The 13,004-nt window shown below is 36.7% G+C and overlaps 1 protein-coding gene and 1 long non-coding RNA gene across 6 annotated transcripts in view; one reads left to right on the top strand and one right to left on the bottom strand.

The window, feature by feature from the left end:
- KCNIP4 (potassium voltage-gated channel interacting protein 4) overlaps window positions 1-13,004 on the top strand; it is a 1,125,192-nt gene that overhangs the window by 456,379 nt on the left and 655,809 nt on the right. The gene's annotated exons all lie outside the window — the stretch shown is intronic.
- The window catches only part of LOC110261970 (uncharacterized), a 200,023-nt gene that overhangs the window by 45,495 nt on the left and 141,524 nt on the right, over window positions 1-13,004 (bottom strand). The window contains exon 2 of one of the 2 annotated variants that reach the window (XR_014812232.1): window positions 12,604-12,672. The exons of the other annotated variant lie outside the window; for it this stretch is intronic. This is a non-coding gene — a long non-coding RNA (uncharacterized LOC110261970). Of the gene's footprint in view, window positions 1-12,603; window positions 12,673-13,004 lie in introns of those variants that run through there. 2 annotated transcript variants of the gene reach the window in all.

Below are 13,004 nucleotides of genomic sequence, written 5' to 3'. Positions count from 1 at the left end.
ATCTATAGTGTTTAACAGTATGTGCTGATAGGGGTGTTTTGCTAACTGTAAAGATTTTATAGCTGAGACTTGCCTCTTTGCTAATTAGCATGTGATAACACAACTATGAATGCCTTCAATTCTTCTGTGCCCTCAAGGAAAGGTTTGATAATATCACCAAGTGGGGACCAAAGAAAATGCTATCTTGCAGATTGCTGTCCCATAGAATATCTCTCTGAACCTTATTACTTATTTAATGCATATGAAATACCTATCATGTACCAGACCCGGTAGTAACCATTTATGTGAAGATGAATAAGAATTTCTGAGCTCAAGAAGCTTGCAGTCTGAGAGGGGAACCAAATGAGCAAATGAGTAAGCAAGATGAAAAGTTAACACTGTGGTAAAGGTTGTGTGTGGAAGGAACAATGGAAAGATTGGAGAAGACAGAGGCTAGTTTTACCTTTTTCTACATGCCAGGATTGAACCCAGAAAGACCTTTAAGAGAAAGGAGCCTTTGGACTGAGTCTTGAATGCTAAGCAATTCTGTAGGGACAGTAGTATATTAAGTTTGGAGGTGTCAAGTCCTCAGTGAATTCAGGAACTCTAGAAAGCGGCCAAGTTCATTTATACAGCTCATGTGCAGTGCAACCCTGGAGGACATGGCCCCTAGCCAAGTCTGTGAGAATGACAGTCCCCAAAAACTCACACCAGTGAAGCTGTGCAGTATACAGCCTATACACCTTTACAGGGCAGTCCTGCATCAATTTAGTGTTAGTTTCTTATGTAAGTGGTTATGTAATTAACTGTGAAATGGAAATAACACTACAGATAGTCCATAAATCAGATTGAAAAGTAAATGAACTGATATACAGAAGCATTATTATAAATGCTATATAAACATCACCTGTTATTAATCTCCATACAGAACTTTAAACATTTTACATAGTAAATTCAACCTTATTTTAAAAATTATGACTTTTAGGTTTATGTTTTATCTACCCCAATATTATAAATATGCTCTTCTGCATCTCTAACATTTTTTCACATTTTATCTATTCTATCTAAAATATATACATAAATATATAGGTATATAAAAGAGTGAGGTAAAGATGGCTCCTATATTGACTCTAAGTTTATTTTTTTTACTTCAGAAGCAGACTGGAACCCACAAGCTCAAAATCTCCCCAGCAGTAAATTTATATCCACTCAATTGTTTTAAACATAATCCCTATAAGAATTTTAGTCACTTTGAGGCTGCCTGCTTTGCATTCCCCACGAAACTCCTGCCACCTCTGTGAGACATAAATAAGACAAACTCTAGGGCTGTAACACACCAAGCCATGCTGAGTGCTTTATTGAGTCCTCGGACCCACAGTGCTGCTAAATGACATCACTTCTCCTTCCCCAGAATAGTCCCCTGCCCTCTTTCTATCTTGACCAGTGAACCTGCACCACTAGTCTGGAAGGTCTCATGCTTCAAGGGACACACCTTCCTGCAAATCTATCAAAACACCGCCCCAGGCAAAACTCACTGTATGCTACTATCACTTCCTGGCCTTATATTTTTCCTTGATCTCCCCCCACCCCCCGAATATCTTGAACTCATTTCAGGATTTAATATTATAAAATTTCATTTGAATAGCCAGGTTTTCCAGTGACATTTACTAAGTGGTTTATACTGCCTAGAGCAATTTTCATTTTCCTAATACCCACTGTTCTATTTTGGAACTTTTGTATTTGTTCCGATGATCAAATTTTCTATATTTGTACTGGTTTACCACACTACTGTAAATATTGTTTTGATCATTGGTAGTGCAAGTTTCCTCTAGTTATTATTTAATTACTCTTGCTTTTCTCTTGTCTTTATACAACCCTGTTTTGTCTTATGTAACAAAACAGATCCCTTGGGCTTTTGTTCAGTATTGTGAAAAATTTATAAGTTACTAGGTGGGGAGGTAATTTATATCTCTGTAATACTGAGTGTCCACAATAAGAATATTTTATGCTCTTCCACTTACTCATGTCTCCTTTTTTGTTCTCCATTTATGTCTCAATTTCTACATATGGATCTTTGTTAGATTATCCTACATATTTTATAGATTATTGCAAACTGAACATATATATATATATAATACATTCTCTATTTGATTACTGCTGAGGATACACAATTATAGCTTTTTGAATGATTATTTTGTACCTTACTACCTTAATTCAACTTTATTAGTTCTAAGTTTTTCATTTGCATGGTTTGATGTGAGCAAGTATTCTTGTCATCTTAGTGGAACTGAAAAGTATGATGCTTTGCTGAGGTTCTTTTAATTAACCTTTTATCAAATTAAGAATGATTCATTATTTTATAACCCTACTAAGATTTTTTTTTCTATTTTACATAGTTTTTTTATCTATAGGCAAAAAGATTTGATTTTCTACTTCTTTTTTAAACTATCCCTGTTTTATTTGGGTTTATTTTTATTTATTTTTGGTATAGTTAGACTTGGTTGGATTAAATAAACTGTGAATTTGTCCATGTCTTTATTTATTACCTTAGGACATACTGATTTTTGAAAATTTGATTGCACTTTCCTCTCAAAAACATTTTTCCCAAGTGTGTGTTTAGGATGCAGCAAGATGTACTTGAAAATTTCTTATGTGACTCTTAGCCTATTTAGGTTTTCTAAAGTTTTGAGTCATTCATTTCATCTGCATTTTCAAATTTAACCACTTAAATTTGTATATTATAAAAAATTAAATCTCTTCAAAATTTTCTGTTATATTATTTCCTGTTTTTGTTATTGATAATTTCAAATAACTGACTTTACATAATTCAACTTTTCTAGGTATATTTTATTCTCTATATCAATAACTTTATGATTTTAAATATTTTCTTATTTTGTAAACCTTTTCTGTATGTTATTAATTCAAATATTTATTTTCAATATTCTGTTTTCTACCAGTGTATGGGAAACTGTATTGTTCACTCCGAATTATTTTACTCAATACCCTATTTAATGATTTCATTTTACCTGATAAACATATTCAGGTTATATAATTATAGACGTGCATGTGTATGTACATGTAGATAGATGCATGTGTGTATGTTTTAAGCACTAACCTTTTGCTTATAGGCTTGCACACGTACTACCTTCTTCCATGAAGTCAACTTTCCATATGGTCCTTTCTTCTTAAATCCTACAGCTTTAGAGTCTTAGCCACACTAAGAATCAATCATATGTCTTCTTTAACATTACTAATTCCTTGTGAGTCTTTTTGAGAACAAGAACCATGTCAGACATACTTGCCTTTCCACAGGGTTATAAACATAGCCAATGCTCAGCAAATTATTTTTAACTTATTGTTATAATTTACTGTGTTCTCTCTTCTCAGCCTGATTTTTAGGTATTTTGTGTTTTGCTTCATTGTTTTTTCTTCTGGGGTGGTGGCAGGATAAGATTAAATGGATAGAGAATAGGAGTTGGTAAGAGTGAGCATCTTCTGGCCAACTCATGCCCTATGGAAACTGGGCTTGTCCACGCTTCTGTTCCTTTCAAATCACAGAAACTTATGGAAAGGTTCAGAGGTCTGGCTCCACACTCTCCAAAGGGAAGTGCCTTCAAGATCATCCAGTGCACCTAAAAGATCATCTATTGCACCTAAAAAGGTGACTGGCATATTGTAGTTATTATGTACTTGTAATTAATTAAAATCTAATTTTAAAATTGGAAAACTGAGCAAGGTAAGTGGGAATGTTGGAGCCTGAACTCAGCTTACATAACTCTCAAATCCAAGTACCTCTTCTATATATGACCTTGTCATCTAGGTCATTTAATTCTCCTGAACCTACACACAAAAAACTCTCCTTCATAAATGTATCAGGGATTCAGATTAAAGTGATAAACCCTAGGATTAAGCTAGAAAGATCAGAAACCTGTACTGAAAGCCATACTATGTATTATTATTGCATTCATTGCCTTGCTTTCTCTTGGACATTACTATCCTAAAAGGGAATGAGAGATGACTAATATCATAGTCATTCCCTGTGTCAAGATTTTAGGGGAAAAGCACTACTTATGGGGGACAAAAAACCGCACACTTAGAATCCAAGTGGTAGCAATTTGGGTACCCCGATCCTTATAACCTCACTCCTTCAGTGACTCAGAAAATATCCTTTACTGCTAAACCTTGATGTGTTTTTGTTTTGTTTTGCCTTGTTAGTTTTTCTTCTATTAAGGAGAATCTTACTGCTTTACAGATAATTGTTTTTCTACACAATATAGATTTTGTGGTCCTGCAACCGTAGAAGACACCTGGGAAAGTTGTACTTTTAGGCATTAGAGAAACTGGCTTTCTCATCCTGTTTTATTACGGAGCAACAAGTAGGAAGTAGTTATTTAGGTCTTAGTTGAGATAGTGAAGCAAAATAACATGTTGCCAGATTGGGATACATCAACAGGAAAACACCTTTGGGATTTCTGAAGGCTCAAGTCCTAGGTAGAAAGAGGACATGGAATTTCTATTGAGACAAAGACTACCTAAGAAATAACACAGGACTCAATAAATTAGAAACAGATAATGAAAAAAACCGAGGACTCAGTCTTTTGAGGTTAATTTCATAAATGAAAATTTAACTGGATTATGGGATGAAAAAGACATTGAATAGAATAGAAAAAAAGGAGGAAAGAAAAGCAAATGCCACTTACAAAAAGGAGAATGGCCAAAGTCTTCCTAAGAAACAAGGATGGGCTATTTTTTTGAATGGTAGGAAGATGTGTTGATAGGTTGATACTAAGAGGTCAGAGGCACTGAAGACAGGCTTTGTGTAATGGGTTTGTTCTATAACAACATTTCAAAAAATGAAAAATAAGGAAATATAATGTGAATGGATAAATCATGCAGGACTATACCTCTAGGCTTGCATTCCTTGTGCTAAAATACTCTAGTTATTGTGACACTTGGAGGACCCTTCAGACTGGCTTGGAGCCTGGAGAATGAGTCCCCAGTAGGATTGACTCACCTTCCATACACAGTGCACTCATGGGAAATTAATTATAACACACATTCACTAATATTTTGAGATATTCTGGTGAGAACTAACATAATGGCTTTTCAATTAGCACAGCCTCTTCCTGTTGTGAATGAACAGGTTTGGAATATCAAGACAAGTCATATAAATGCTCACCTTCCCTCACAGCAGGGCTACTGGCTTTTGTTTCATGTCATGCTTCAGCAAGCTGTGGAACTGTGGCCCCTATGACACATGGGTTAGTTGATATATTATGGACTGGGATGTTTACCTAGAGAGTGGCTGTTTTTAACTTTAGAATGTAAGAAGAGTCAATGGCACACAATGGGATTCAGTCTTGGTCCCTAAATTTAATATTTTCATCAAGACCTAGAGGAGAGACTATAATACGAACATATTACATTTGCTTCAGACACTAAACCAGGGGTGTCAGGCATAATACTGAGAAATAGGTTGGCAATGCAAAGTTGCCCTAGGGAACTGCAGAAAGTGTAGTAAAGATAGTTGTTTGAAAAAGAGAAGAAGAAGAAAAAAAAAAAAAACAAATAGACACTTTAAAGAGCCACTGGCTCTAAGAATATAGTCAAAACAAATGTGGGGATGTTATTATATTCTGATCATGTATCAGAGCTGTAGTAGTGAACATTTAAAAAAAGCCATTGATTTTTAAAAACAATGTGTTCAACAAATACATTCAAGTGAGAAACCAAGGGCAATAAGCACTCTGCTAGTACATCCCTAAGGATCAGGAGCTGTATTCAAGCTGCTGTTATACCCTGAGCCCCTAGAGCAATTCCTGTTGCAGAGTCCTGCCTGGCTTTGCTGAAAGAGGCAAAAGGCAGTGCCCTACACTCTAAGGACAGAGTTCCTTCAGGGAGAGGGACAAGGACACATACTTTGTCCTAGAGTAAAATGGAAAGCACATGAATATCAACATACAAGAGGTTGACAATTCAAGTTTGACCTTCAGGCTTTTCAGGTTCTAACAAATGGGCTATGCAAATTCATTGCTGTGTTTCAAAGTCTCATAATTTAAAATAGAGCTAATAAATTCTACTTTCAACAGTGTTATGAGAACTTCAGACAGATAGTTGGCAGGCAGACAGACAGGTGTTCATTACTTTTCCTCTCATTTTACTTCTGTGAAACACAGAATGTTGTTTGTTGACTCTCAAGTGAATATAGGAACACCTGAGGTAAAACGTTCCCTTTGCATTGGGTTGGAGATGTTTATTTATTAAATATCATATTTGAACCAAACTCCATTAATCTGGAAGGCAGAATTCTGGGTCTCCATATGAAAAGCAATAAGATTATATATACATTTCCCTCTAGAGAACGAGTTTGTGAGAATATGATGGAGGAATAAGAATTTAATAGCATAGTGTTGAAGAGAAAAATCTATTCTTCATGGTAAAATGGTTTATGCATTTTAAACTGAGTTTATGGAAATTAAAAATTAAATAACATGGATATACCACCTAGATTTCTAATCTTCTAGAACTGGGTGCAATATAACTGAATTTGCAATTCATAGAACGTACTAGAGTATAGTTTCTAAGCCTTTTATCACCCAAAAAGGCTCTTTGAAAAATGTACGAAGGGTGGTCAATATTAAATATATGCTCTGAGTGTCTCTTGTTTGTTGGAAAATTAGCTAAATTATGTCATTTTAAAATTTTTTTATTTTTTCACCATGCCCACAGCATGCATAAGTTCCTGGGCCAGGGATTGAACCTGTGCCATAGCAGTGACCAGAGCCACAGCAATGCCACATGATCCTTAACCCACTAGACCACCAGGGAACTCCTGTGGTATTTTTAACACTATCATTTTAACCTATAACTTGCATTTAATAGGGGGCTGTATTCAAGCTGCTCTTACACCCTGAGCCCCTAGAGCAATTCAACGGAGTGTTGAAACTCACAAAGCTCTCAATATGGGTCCCATAGATAGGTAATGACATTGCCTGTGGAGTATGGGCTGTGGGTGCAGTGGCTTATGTTTCATATCACTTCTGTTGTGTCTTCTCCAAGCTGTTTCATCAGCAAGATGAGAACAGGCATCAACCTTATGCTGGATTAAGGTGATGCTTGATCAACACCGAATGAAACTCAGTGCTAATTTGGGGGGTAACGTGCAATCTGATGTGTAGACGCTTGGCAAATCATAAAATACGTTTAAATAAAAATAGGCAAGGATGTATTCTTCAAGATATGCCTTTGAAGAATATTTTAGCAAGAATATATTGGCATGGTATCATTTAAACCTATACAAAAATATTATGATACGGTGTGAAAGGAAAGCTGTGGAAAACAGAAGGATGGCAGTATAGGGCAGAACTTTTAAAAAAATGTTCTTGCTTCATCCCTACACACAGACTCTGCCTCTTTTCCTGTCTTTCCCTTCCTTCACCCTTACCTGACCCCGGCCAGCCTCCACACAAATGATGTTATTTGGAAAATATATTCTTAAGGAATCTTAGCAATTGTGGGAGAGAGAGGAATGCAGCTTCTCCAGCATTATAGTTTTGAACTAACTCTTTGGTTTGCCAAAGAATGTCCAATAAAGGAAGAACATATCCTGTGTCATGCATCGCCCACAGGAGTTTAATGAATTTATCTTCTGTGTTTTACTGTGAGTATAGTAAAATCAGCATGAAAACATTTTTTTTTTCTGTCTGCAGACTTTGACTAAATAGGACTATGGGTGGCAAATTCCTAGGTGTACTGTCGTGATCCCTCCCCAAATTAGTAACAATAAAAACAATAAAAATAATTTCTCTTCAATATAAACTCATAAAAGAAGGTAATTAAAGGCAAGTTTTTAATACCATGGGCTTCTGCCATTTGTCTGTGAAATATAGAATTATCCTATAGAGATATAAATTTTCCATCAAGTTCTCTTATTCTATAGTCCTGTTAAAAATTCTGAGTCTTTTGTGTTATTCCCCAAATACTGACTTTGCCTCACTGTAAAGTATGAAATTCTTATCCAAGCTTTCGTCTGTGCTCCTTAAAATTATATACTCTACTAAAGAGGGTGAATTGAATTTCTGTAAAGCCCTAGTTTCTCCTTATTAAATATGAACTTCCAAAGGAGAGCATGGAAATGGGATTGCATCTTCAGTTTTTTTTTTTAACTCTTTTTAACTACCTTCAGAAAATACTTCATTCTCTTGTAAGTCTGAACAACCTCTCCTGAAAGTGGAGTGGAACAAAGCCAACCAACATCGTTTTTATTGCAAAGTAATCGTTCACTGGGGGCAAGGAAAGGAGGGATGGGGAAAGTGGGAAAGGGCTCAATATCCTGGTTCTTGGTAGAGGGTTAGATAATTTAAAGAATTGTCCCCATACTTTATGATTGAGAAATATATATTTGATGTAAATGTCCTAAAAGCTGGCAGTGCTCCCACATCCCCATGTCTTATGGCAACAAAAGTTTGTCACCTGTCCCATTGTGGGGCAACTGTGACTCTGGCCCCTGCTGTCTTTATTTCAGGATCCCTTTATGTAGTGATTTCTAATTAGAAGAGTGCCAGTCATTATTATGGCAGAAAGAAAAGAGGTCAAGCTTCAACTTGCAAGAGATACCTCTTTTCCACTTATATTTCATTAACCAAAGCAAGTCACATGGCCCAACTCAATGATAATGGGGCAGTGAACCGCCAACCGCTATTCCTAGCTATGAGCCAGGCATGACACTAGGCATTTGCAAATGTTAATTCTAATAGTGATAATAATCTTAAAGTATAGGGATTTGCAGTCCTTATTTTGCCAGGAGAGGAGACTAGGTCATCAGTTTGCCTGTGCTCACATATCTAGTAATGGAAGAGCCTAATAACATCCAGATCTATCTGTGCTGTCTCCCAAATGGTACACTGTCCTTGAAGAGGAACAAAGTGGGAGGGGAACTCATCAGTCTCTTTGAAATCTGTGAGCAAAGAACCCAGCTCATGCAACTTTATATAATCCATACCTTTCTAAACATGGGAATGGTCTTCCATAAAATTATCACCTAAGAAAAGAAATTTAATGCATTAATTGGGATATTGATAGTTGCAATGATATATGAAATCTCAGATTTCAGCAGATTAACACAACAAAATTGTTTTCCTAATTCATGTAGTTGTTTAGGATGTGCATTCCATTTGCTTTCTTCAAATGCAGTCTATAATATTAAACATACATGGTTTTGTCAAGAAACCTATTAAATGACATTCTAGATCATTTAATCAGATGTTTTACTAGGCATTGTTAGGGATATAAAATCAGGCATGATGCATTTTCTGCCTACAAAGGGATATTATGGACTTCTCCCATTTAAATGTCAAATCCAGGGGCAGAAAGAATTCTGTTTGAGTCCTATCTATCTACAGATGAGCCAGTGGCTGGAGGAGCCTATGTCCTCACTGGTAAAATGGAAGTAGTGATATCCCTGCCTGGCAAGTATGAGATGGGATTAAAATTAGACAGTGGTTATAAAGCCCCTTGAGTAAAAGGAAATTAAGTGGACTGAGTGTTCCCTGTCTTTCCCTTCCACCAACCACAGGAACTAGTATGTACACATAGAAGTAGAGCCTGGCTTATGAGCACAAAATGCAAATATAAGAAAAGTCATCCAGCTCCATTTATATAATCATGGCAAAATACAAAATTCCCACCTTCTAGAACTTAAGTGCAGAGATAAAGATCATCAGTAATTTTCTCATGATTCTTACTTAATTCCCTAACTTTCTAACATGCTTAATTTCCTTTCTCTATACCCAAAGTTAGGGAATCAAATCTACTAGAACTCTGGGATTTGGTAGTCTATGGTCCTAATTTCTGTCAATCTACAGCCAAAATGAGGGAAGAGAATCTGACATAACTTTCTCCAGAGAAAAGGAGCATTTTGATTAGGTTTATGGTAAAAGTTTCCCCTTAATTCTTAAAGCAAAGCCCCTCAAACTTGCCTGACAGTGAAAGGAACCCAGAGTACATGCTAATCAAGGTAAAGGACTAACCTAACTTAGTTCTCAAACTCAAGCACACCTCTAAGTCCCCTGCAGAGCCTTCGAGAACACAGATTTCTGGGCCCTGCCTCAGAAATGATTGTGTAATGGATCCAGGAGTGGGAAGGGATGAACAGCCATATTTATGAAATTCTTAAGTGATGCTAATGCTGCTGGTTCAAGGGACCACATTTTGAGAATCACAGAACTGAAAGTACTGATACTCAGCCTGAGCTGCTCATCCCAATTAACTGCTGATGGAAAGCTAGAGTTAAAAGTACTGTCCTAATGATTATAGGCTTCCAGAAAGTATATTTCTTTCATTAGTACCTGGTCCTTGAATCAGGAATGTGGCCAAGAATTCTCTTGTAAGCAACTGCCTCCATGTGGCTTTTCAATGTGTCACCAAAGGCTCTTTGAGACTGTAATTACCCTTGTTCCCTCTTTTTGGTCTATTGACCATTGGCTCCTCTGTATCTCTTAATGCTTTCATCTCTCCTGCTAGTTCCCTTGCTGGGACCTAAGAGGTTATTTGGTCAAAGCATTGAGAGGTGCAAGATAAGCAATGTCTAGTGCAGTTGCTTTTCCTTTCTGCACTTGGCTCTGCCACTTAACACCTGTATGACTAGACTAAAGTATCTTTTTTTTTTTTTTGCATTTCAAAGTTAAATTTTCTCACCTGTTAAAATAGAGGTAACACCTTACATTTTTATGTGAGTGAAAAGTAGGACCTCAGTAAATATTCTGTATTGCCTTTTCTTCCCTGCCCTCTTGCTTTGCCATTTTTCTCCCCTTCTTCCATCCCTGTCTTTTTCCTTTTCTCCCTGGCCCATCTCCAATGTAAATCACAGATAAGAGACAGTTTCTCCCCAGTTGCTACCTCTACCAAATGGTTCCACAAGGGCTGCTTTTTGCCCATACCTCGCTTTCCTTCTCTGGAACAGTGCAATCTAGCCTCAGGTTCTAAGAATCTGACCCACACTTAAAAATAGCACTCTGTTCCAGGGGACACTCTTGAAAATGAGCTCACAAAGCAACATGTTCTGAAATACTTTCTGAAACAGTTTTATGAATTGTTTCTTCAACAGCATTCTCAATATTACCTGTACTGTCCTTCATTTATTCCTTGTAATTTATCTCTGCCATAGTATGGCATAGAGAATACAAAAACACAAAAAAACACACATTTTGAACAATCCAAGAGGACTGAATATTTTCAAACACAAATATCTAACTACTGGAGTGATTAAGTCATGTATTAAAATGTGGGGAATAGGGACCCACTTAACTCTGGCATTGGGCCTAAGATCCCATGCCCTTGCAAGTTCTCTTTTCTGTATCAGGTCTTGTCTTGATTACATACCTTGCATTTAAGCAGATGGGTCTGGCCACACTGCATTAAGACCAGGAGCTAATAAGTCTCATTCTCTCTCTCAATAACTCTACCATTTCAAATGAATAAACTGTTTTCTTCAAAGTAGAGTTGTTATGTTGTTTTTGAGCTTTAGAGGGCAGTAGAGAAGCTGTCTGACAAATCCCTAGCTGACCAGGAAAAAGATTTTTCTTGCCCAAGTTACTTCTACAAAGCTTTATCTTTGGAAGGGGAGGAAAGGATTATATTTTAAAAGGTGCTTGTAATATCTTTTTTAAAAATAGATTCCCTCCTAGTATATTTCATACGCAAAAAACAATGTTTTTCTCTGAAGCAATGTACCCTGTACTGAATATTAACGTGTGAAGGATCCAAAAGAATTTTTAAAAGGAATTTTTGGCTATAATAAAATGAGGGAGATTTTATTTTAAAAATGTTTTAGTCTGTGTATGTTTTATAATACATCTAAAAAGACAAAAATAGTTTTGGAGACAAATTTAGTTTGTGTGTGTTGAGTTAATAATATTGATATTAAAAAATGCAACTTGTGTGAAAATACAAATTTCAAAGATACTAGGAAAACAGTTTTAAGAATTTAAAAACACACAAAAAGGTAAACAGGAATTACTTTTAGTTAAGGGAAAGTGAATCTTAACTAATTCAAACTTTGTCCAATCTTTGAGACCCACAATGTCTGAATTTAGCTATCATACAGAAAGAGAAAATTATTCAACAGCACTTTCCAAGATCTAAGGCTGCAGTGAGAAATGCTCATCCTGGATTTCCTTTTACTCTCTGAGAGACCCCAGATCCATAGCCATATAGCCACCCCTATGATTCCAGTTTCCATAAAGAGGAACAGTTAAATTCGAAGAGCCCACTGCACAACCTACAGAGTTCCATGTATGAATAATTGCAAGAAAACAAGAGTGCACTGCATAGGGTGGGTGATCAGAGGAGAGCCTACTGAGCTTTCTTTGTTTGAAATGTTTCCTTTTGGAACTGGGTCTTCCTTGCCTGCTCTGCACTGGTGACATGGGGTGTTGCTCAGAGCTAGCATCCTTGCAGTAAAAGTCCAGAGCTCACACTTTGAAATAGACACTCCCTTGCTTGCTTTACCTGGATTATTTTCCATTTCTATGAAGATCATGACCTCAGGACTTTCTCACAAACTTGACCTCTTCTTCCTTTCTGATGTCTTTAGTGCATTCTAATTCTTCTAGTAACTGTCTGATCATCCTAGTCTTCTAGCTTTCTTGGCACTGATTCTTCATCTGAGAATATATTTTCTCCACCCCTTTGAACCTGGTTTGCAAGAAATCAGTCATGTGATTATATAGCCCTATCTTTTCTCCAGTAAACTTACTGGAGGCTGGTCAATCTGTCCTTTCACAACTCTCACAGGGGTCTCTTGGGGGCAGATCTTTCATGTTTGTTACCAATCCCACCACCTTTCCATATAGCAGGATCTTTTAGCATCTGCTGATGCTACCCACGGTTCTCTTCCCACACAGATAAGATGTCAGGAGCTTTCCTAAAGTTTTACGGCTCTCCTTTGTCAATATGGCCACCCCCTCAGTGACCCTGAGACATCTGGCTTTAAGAACTTAACCTGACCAATGTAGCAGACACATTTG

The sequence above is a fragment of the Sus scrofa genome, chromosome 8 (genome assembly GCF_054392235.1).
Source record: "Sus scrofa isolate SSC_HxYL_T2T_F1_AM1 chromosome 8, Sscrofa_HxYL_maternal_Yorkshire_Landrace_v2.0, whole genome shotgun sequence".
Taxonomy (NCBI): Eukaryota; Metazoa; Chordata; class Mammalia; order Artiodactyla; family Suidae; genus Sus; species Sus scrofa.
The sequence above is the reverse complement of the archived record's forward strand: the minus strand, read 5'-3'. Positions and strand labels throughout refer to the sequence as shown.